This window comes from Pinus tabuliformis, chromosome X (assembly GCF_031772625.1).
Source record: "Pinus tabuliformis cultivar Carrire ecotype Pingquan chromosome X, CPIR1, whole genome shotgun sequence".
Taxonomy (NCBI): Eukaryota; Viridiplantae; Streptophyta; class Pinopsida; order Pinales; family Pinaceae; genus Pinus; species Pinus tabuliformis.
The window spans coordinates 1,028,983,504-1,028,990,799 of NC_142308.1; positions in this window are offsets into that span (position 1 = coordinate 1,028,983,504).

Sequence of the window (7,296 nt, forward strand, 5' to 3'; positions counted from 1 at the left end):
TACATAACGTGTACACAACCCCACATGTACACAACACCACTTGCACAACACCATGCACACACAGGACCACATGTACAACAAGTACACAACACTGCATATACCAAATGTACACAACACCACATATACCACATGTACACACAAAATTATATGTACACAATATGCATATGCAACATGCACACAACACCATATGTACAAAATACTGTATATGCTACATATACACAACACCAATACTGCACATCATAATACCACACTGTCCTTACCAAGCAACCTTGATTCTTGTGTCTTTCCACTATCCATGCTTGTCCCAACATGTCGCAAATCACACTGCTTTCATTCTGTTGATGTATCCCTCAACATTATCTACCATATCATAAACATAGACATATTATAATCACACAATATAAATTCATATCCACATGATATTGACCTCATAGATCTGTTAGGGATACTCTTCCCACTTGATTCCTCATAAACCATGAACCTCTTCATGTTATTCACATGCATAAGCAATCATTCCTCCACAAGCATGATCCCTGACGACCTTGTTAGACAATGACATACATACATACATATATACATATTAACATTATCATAAAGAAATGATGATCCCTAATGGTCCTGTTAGACAATGACATACATGTATACATATATAGACATCAACATAATCATCATCACAACATAAATACCAAATATCCTAAGGTCAAGGTTAAGAGAACTTCCTTTATTCATGCACAACATTGAGAAAAATAGTTCCCAAGATAGCAAGGCATCTAATGCCTCAAATCCACTTACTTTACATTTTCTGTTACTTTTCTCACAATTTTCCTGCCACCATAAATTTATTACAATGAACCCAACTAATCCCATTGACTGTCATATTCTTGCCTTCAGCTGCCCTTTACTCATGCATCAAACTCCATCCGGGTCTTGCATTACCTGTTGGGTTTCATTCAACTTTTTCCGAGCTCCATTAAATTTCTCTTTCCCCAACCAATTCCTAAGACCCTAAAACATAAAAGGCAAGAACAAGAGACAAACAAGAAGAGAGACATGAAAATCCAATAACAATATGACACCACAAACAAAGTGGTATGGCCATACACTGGACATAAACAAAACTGCAAATCAAGTGCAAACAAATCACCAAGCACCAAAAGCACAAAACTAGCAACAAAACACCATGAATCAACCCCATGGGTTCCTAATGCTTCCAAGGGAAATCTCAAACTGAGCCTTCATCAAGATTTCATGGCAATCTCTTTTTCCATGCAATCCCCTGCATCATATTTCCATAAATGCACAACTATCAGTGCATAACCAAATATCAAATATATTGGTTACCTTACCTTGTTGTGCCAAGCATGTTACCTTGTAACTAAACACGTACATATATCATCTCTCAAGGGACTCCAATTCTATCATGTCCCTTCTCAAACATATTTGTAGCAGGGTGTTGCTACACAATTTTGCACAATTTTGGCTAAGGAAGAGAACCCATAATTTTCGACTTAGGGACTTAGGAGGTAATTCGAATTAATTTGGTTGCTAGTGGAATGTGAGGGCCACCCACACGGGAATTCGAATTGGCCCATTTGAATATCTTGGAGGGAAAGTAGAATAGGTGGATGGAAGGGCCCACATGATGCAAGGGAGGCCAAAGGAGTTATAAGGAGGGAGCAGCTCTCATTTTGGGATTCATTCATACATCTTGCAAACAAAATCACTTCACTGTTCACTCTACTATTTAGCTAGGACAACCACTTGTTTAGCCACGAATATCTCAAGTGGGAGATTTAACCTCTACTTCGGGGGACCATCCGTTCCAGCCCTAGAGAGGCAGTTCTACAAGGATTTCAGGAGTTTCAGGGTAGTGACATAGCACCACCAACCAGCGCAGAGCAGAGAGTGCATATTTCTAGGCAGCCAAATAATACACAGAGGGAGATAAAGGCCAACAGAGATTAGATTTTTTGTCGGAGAGTTAAAGAGCTGATATAGCAACAATAGACTAGAATTCTGGCTGAGTTTTATAGTCAATAGAGCTAGCATTCTAGCAGTTCGAATTGATGGGCTAGGGGACAGCGTAAAGGCCACTCAGTAGTTTTTTTTGGAGCTTAGGAGCAAGTGTCCTAGGCCAAGATATCACTTGGGAAGTCAAGGATTGGATAGTAGGGGTCAGCCCCGCACTTTGGGGGAATTTTCGAGATGATTTATAGGCAGTTTCCAGTAGGCTGAGTTTTGTACTTACAACTGAGGTTGGGTTCCAAGCCGGGTTGAATTTCATAAGTCTAAAACAGTCAAAATACTTTCTGGGTTTTTGACAAGGATCCCAAATATAAAGTTTCATATTTTTCTCAGCACTGGAGGTGGGGGTTTAAGCTGCATCTTTGCAGTAGATCTTGTAGAATTGCTCGGGATTAGATAGTGCCTTTGGGGGTTGATTTTGGGACGTCCAAATCGGGCCAAACCATTTCGGCGCTTTTGTGGTTTTTTGCCAAGGAGTTTGTGGCTGATGTTTCATCATTTTCTAAGCATCGGAGGAGGATTTTCTTGTAGTCCCTTTCCAGGCAATAGTGAAGTTTTCTGGATAGCGTAGAGCATTAGAGGAGCTGCCATTTCTAGCATTTGAGATCATTGTATTATCACCTGGGTTTTCTCACACTTGCCATTGAGGCAAGCCCAGGTGCATTCCTTCATACTATTGTACCTACTCCATTGATTAATAAAATGGCTCAGCTGGTTCTTAATTCCAGAGCTTTTATGAGCATTTGCTGATTGTTTAAAATTTTTGTGCTATAAATCATTTTTTCTTTTCATATCATTATTTATTTAAGTTTGGAACATTACAAATTCCTTGGTGAATCTAGCCATTACTGAAGACAAATTGTTATACTTTTCAAATACATGTTCATAAATATAGCACATATTCACATAATGTCAGACAAAATCAAGAAGACTTCATGTATGCAAAACATCCATTCGTTTGGAATTGTGGTTTCAAAACATAACCAAAGGAATTCTCACCCAATTCATTTCCCTTACCTTTTTCCTTGCTGCAATTGAGTCTTATTAGGTACTATCACATCACCGAGGTTATATAAATAGATCAATTGTTACCTTGTCATGCTAATACAAAGCATGTTTCCCTACAACTATTCACACGTGTTAGGCACATGTTACAAGATCATGAAATCATGTCTATAGCCATGTCATAATCAACTATAAACTAACAATCATTAGTCATAATACTACAACTAACACCCACTTGCAACTCAAATGACATATCAGCCATCTTAGTGCATATTGTGTTAGCGCAACCATCTTAAAATAAGATTATTCCTTCATGCAATATTATAAACACATACTCATATCATGCAATTAATCAAACATTCAAACAACTTGTAAACATACCATGTTAGCTAAACCAAATAGACAACATAATCAAAATCATACCTCAATGTGTCTCAAGGGAGGCTATCACATCTACACAAGTCAGTCCAAATTAGTACGACACAATATCACAAAGATATTGATTCATACCTGAAGATAATAATCATAATCATCTGCACAGAACCATCTAGATTAACACGATACATATAACATCAAGATCTTAATTGAAATGACCATAATCATCATGTGTACGAACACAATGCAAATAACAACAAATCAACTACCATGCATGACTAACTGACACACATGTGACATGACCACACTAATCAACTAGCATCTATCTTGCATGTAACCACAACAACAATAGAATGACAAGCACATATTTAACCATAATGCATATAACAACCATTAACCATCATACTTGCATGCCCAACATACAAACCTATACGACGATATTCTCTTACCCCAAGGTCCAATGCTACAACATTGCCTTAATAATTTATATCTCCTACTCCATCTTGACAAGAATGTCAGCCTCATAACATACAAACAATCTCATAAACTGCATAATGATTACCATGAGCTAACATGAATGCATGACAAACACATTCCTCCCATCTAGTCCAAGTGTTGAACCTAGGAGCTCTAATACCAATCTATAACCACCCCTCCCACATTTACCCACTTTCATCGGTCTGCTGGGGTAAACATGAGATGAGGGATACTATGAAATGACTCAACCACCTAACTATAGTTAAGGAAGTGGAATTGACAAACTAAAACTTTACTGACCTTCCTTAGGAGCTATAAGACCCCCAAGAGCTAAACCATCCCTCCAAGTGCCCAAACCCTGAGTCATATTGCTTTTTCACTAACCTGAACTCCCAGTCATAGGAATAACACTACATCCATGAGACTATAGGCCTCCATTTGCATGCATAATCCTACAAGGTAGCAATTGCAATCCCAATTTATCACTTCTGAGCCTGCAATGCTGTAATCATTGCCACCATTTTAGGGCTTGTCTCTAGACCACTACCTAGAACTTAATGAGACTTTCTAGAATTATAAAATACATAAATTAAAAGATAATATACAAATTTTAGCCACAAACTTGACCTAACCAAGCCTATCCATGACAACTATTTCGTTGAACATATTGGGAACATGAAATCTATAATTCATGAATGCATATCTGAACATAGGGGTTTGATAGTTATCTGAGAATCATAAAGAAGGTCTAATGCCCTCTCATAATAGATGCAATAACATCTATTAGGTCATGCATTCAATAACCATTCATTTACCAATCAAAACATGATAAGAGCCATAACTATAATTTGTCATGAAATCATGCTTATAACCAACATATAACCAGAATAATAACAATGATAGAACAACCATCAAAGCCACATACTAACAAGTATAAATTCTCATGAAATACAAGAGGAAAAGAGCTTTTCTTAACATATGCAAAATCCAACCATGTCGAGGACTTCCACGTACCACCCGACCAAAGATTGGGCTGAACCAAATCTCTTTTTCAACTATTCACCCTCGTGCCATATTCTAAGCATGAATGTGGGACTCATAACAAAACAACCAAGGCTTCCTCAGGCTTTACCGCAATCCCGCCAAAACTAATCAAGGGACTCCTAGGCCTGAAACAAGCACCTACACAACGAGGATTTACCACGATCCCGCCATTACTAGTCAAGGGATTCCTAGGCCCAAAGAAAATAACATACACTACCAAGCTTTACTGCAATCCCGCCAAAACCAATCAAGGGATCATTAGGACCTAAACAAGCTTAGATGCCTCCACATTTCTTCACCAATACCTTGAGGAATTTTCCCATCTCCACCCTCAGGCTTTAGTACAAACTTTCCATTACCGATCAATGGATTCCTAGGCCCTTGGGAATTTTCTTGAGACCACCTCACCCGATTCCAAAACCATCCAGTAATCCAGAGCTCAACTAAATGAAATAACCCCATCACACCATGGTTATCCGGAAATGGAAAGGCAAGGTTTAAACTACTGTCACACCTAGCAAAGTCCATGCCAATGACAAAAAAAGAACGAAATACACACATGTATGTACCATGCATGCCAAAAAAAACAAGGAAATCATACATGCAACTCGGTACCTATAAAACAATCTAGTTGTAGTTGTTGATCCACATGTTCCCTTACGTTTCCCTATTTTCCTTTGCTTCTTCCTCCAAATCCAATCTATGCCAAAGTTCTCCAAGAATACTCTAAGTTTGTAAGAGTATGAGAGAGAATAGAGAGAGAACTCCAAGCTAAAACTAAACAAAGTCTGTGAACTGATCCTTAGAAGCCTTTTTATCATTAAGGCCTTTGTTTTCTTCATTTTTCTTCATTTTCCCTTCATTTTCCGTCTCATGCAAGTTTGTGACCTTTCACCTTCCTTTTCTCCTATTTTAATGTCTCTTTGCCTTTGCCAATTTCTTTAGTTGTAATAAACTGAAGTGACACCCACTAGGATGTTTTTTCCCAACATTCAGCTTGGAATATGTGTCCCATGACCTTGGTCTTATTTTTTTCCCATGGAAATCAACCAAGGGTCATTACAATTTGTTTTATGATTTCTTTTCTTTTTTGTTAGTTTGACCCACTTGCATTTGAACCTTGAATCTCATTTCTTACATAACACTCTTGAATCTCGTTTCTTACATAACACTTCATATCACGATGATTTCCAATCGAGCTAACCTATGGGTTCAAATGTATTTTATGATTCCGCTTCTCAGAAATATCTTAATAAAACTTGAAAATTCATTTTATTTAAAAAAAAAACATTTTAATATGTTTTTTCCCTATTGAAAAATCTTGTAAAATATTATGGAAAAGTATTCAATTAATGTTAAAGGAATTTAACTTGCAATTGGAAAATATGTTCATACTTTGATTGAAGCTAATAACTTATTTTATTTAAATTAATATTATAATATTAATTTAGTTATCATTGGATGACAGATATATTAGGTTATACATGATAACTTACAAAGTTTATCAATGGATGAAAGAAGAGCTTTAATCACATCTACAAGGCCAAGTAGTCTATGGGACCTAGACATAGACAAATAGGTAGCCAACAAAGAAAAGCTTGCACAACCCAAAGCATCGCACCTAAATTTCCCTTACTTTCTGCATCTTGGATCTTCTATTGTGTATCTTGCAGAGGAAGTCTACAATTCTTATTATATTCTCTTCTTCAAACAAATTAATCAAGCTGTTCACTTTTAGTGTCTCAATATAATTGATATGTATATCCTTGTAAGTTGAACATTTCATGATGTAATGTCGTTCTGTCTCTACCACTTCTTGAGTGCAATAACTACACCTTTTGTCTGCCCACTCCTCTTTGGGTATCTTCCATCTTCTAATTTCACATCTATGTTGATGCGAACTAGTTCTTATCTGCGTGATTAACAATTTTTATTTCCATTTTATTTCCATTCCTATGTAAAACATTTGCGTATAGTCATATGTAGGATTGAAATGCTTGATATAATATTCCTTTTTCCTCCCAAGAGGCCCTTTCCACATGTTTTCTTTGAATTTTCCTTGCACATACTTTTCTATTTCTCCTTCGTTATTTGGAGATTCACTTATGCTAATATCCTACTTATTCATCCATGTGATGTTTCATTTCATCCACTTATTCTAATATCCTACTTATTCATCCATGTGATGTTTCATTTCATCCAGGTGCTCTTTCTTTTATCTAATTCTATTTGATGTTTCAATGGAGAAAGCCCCAACTTCTACTAGCACAATTTCATATAGAATAATTAATTTAATCAAATTAAATGCTTGTGTAATCTTTCTATTTATCTTTATTTTCTTATTGATGTATTGCTACCCATACTTCACAT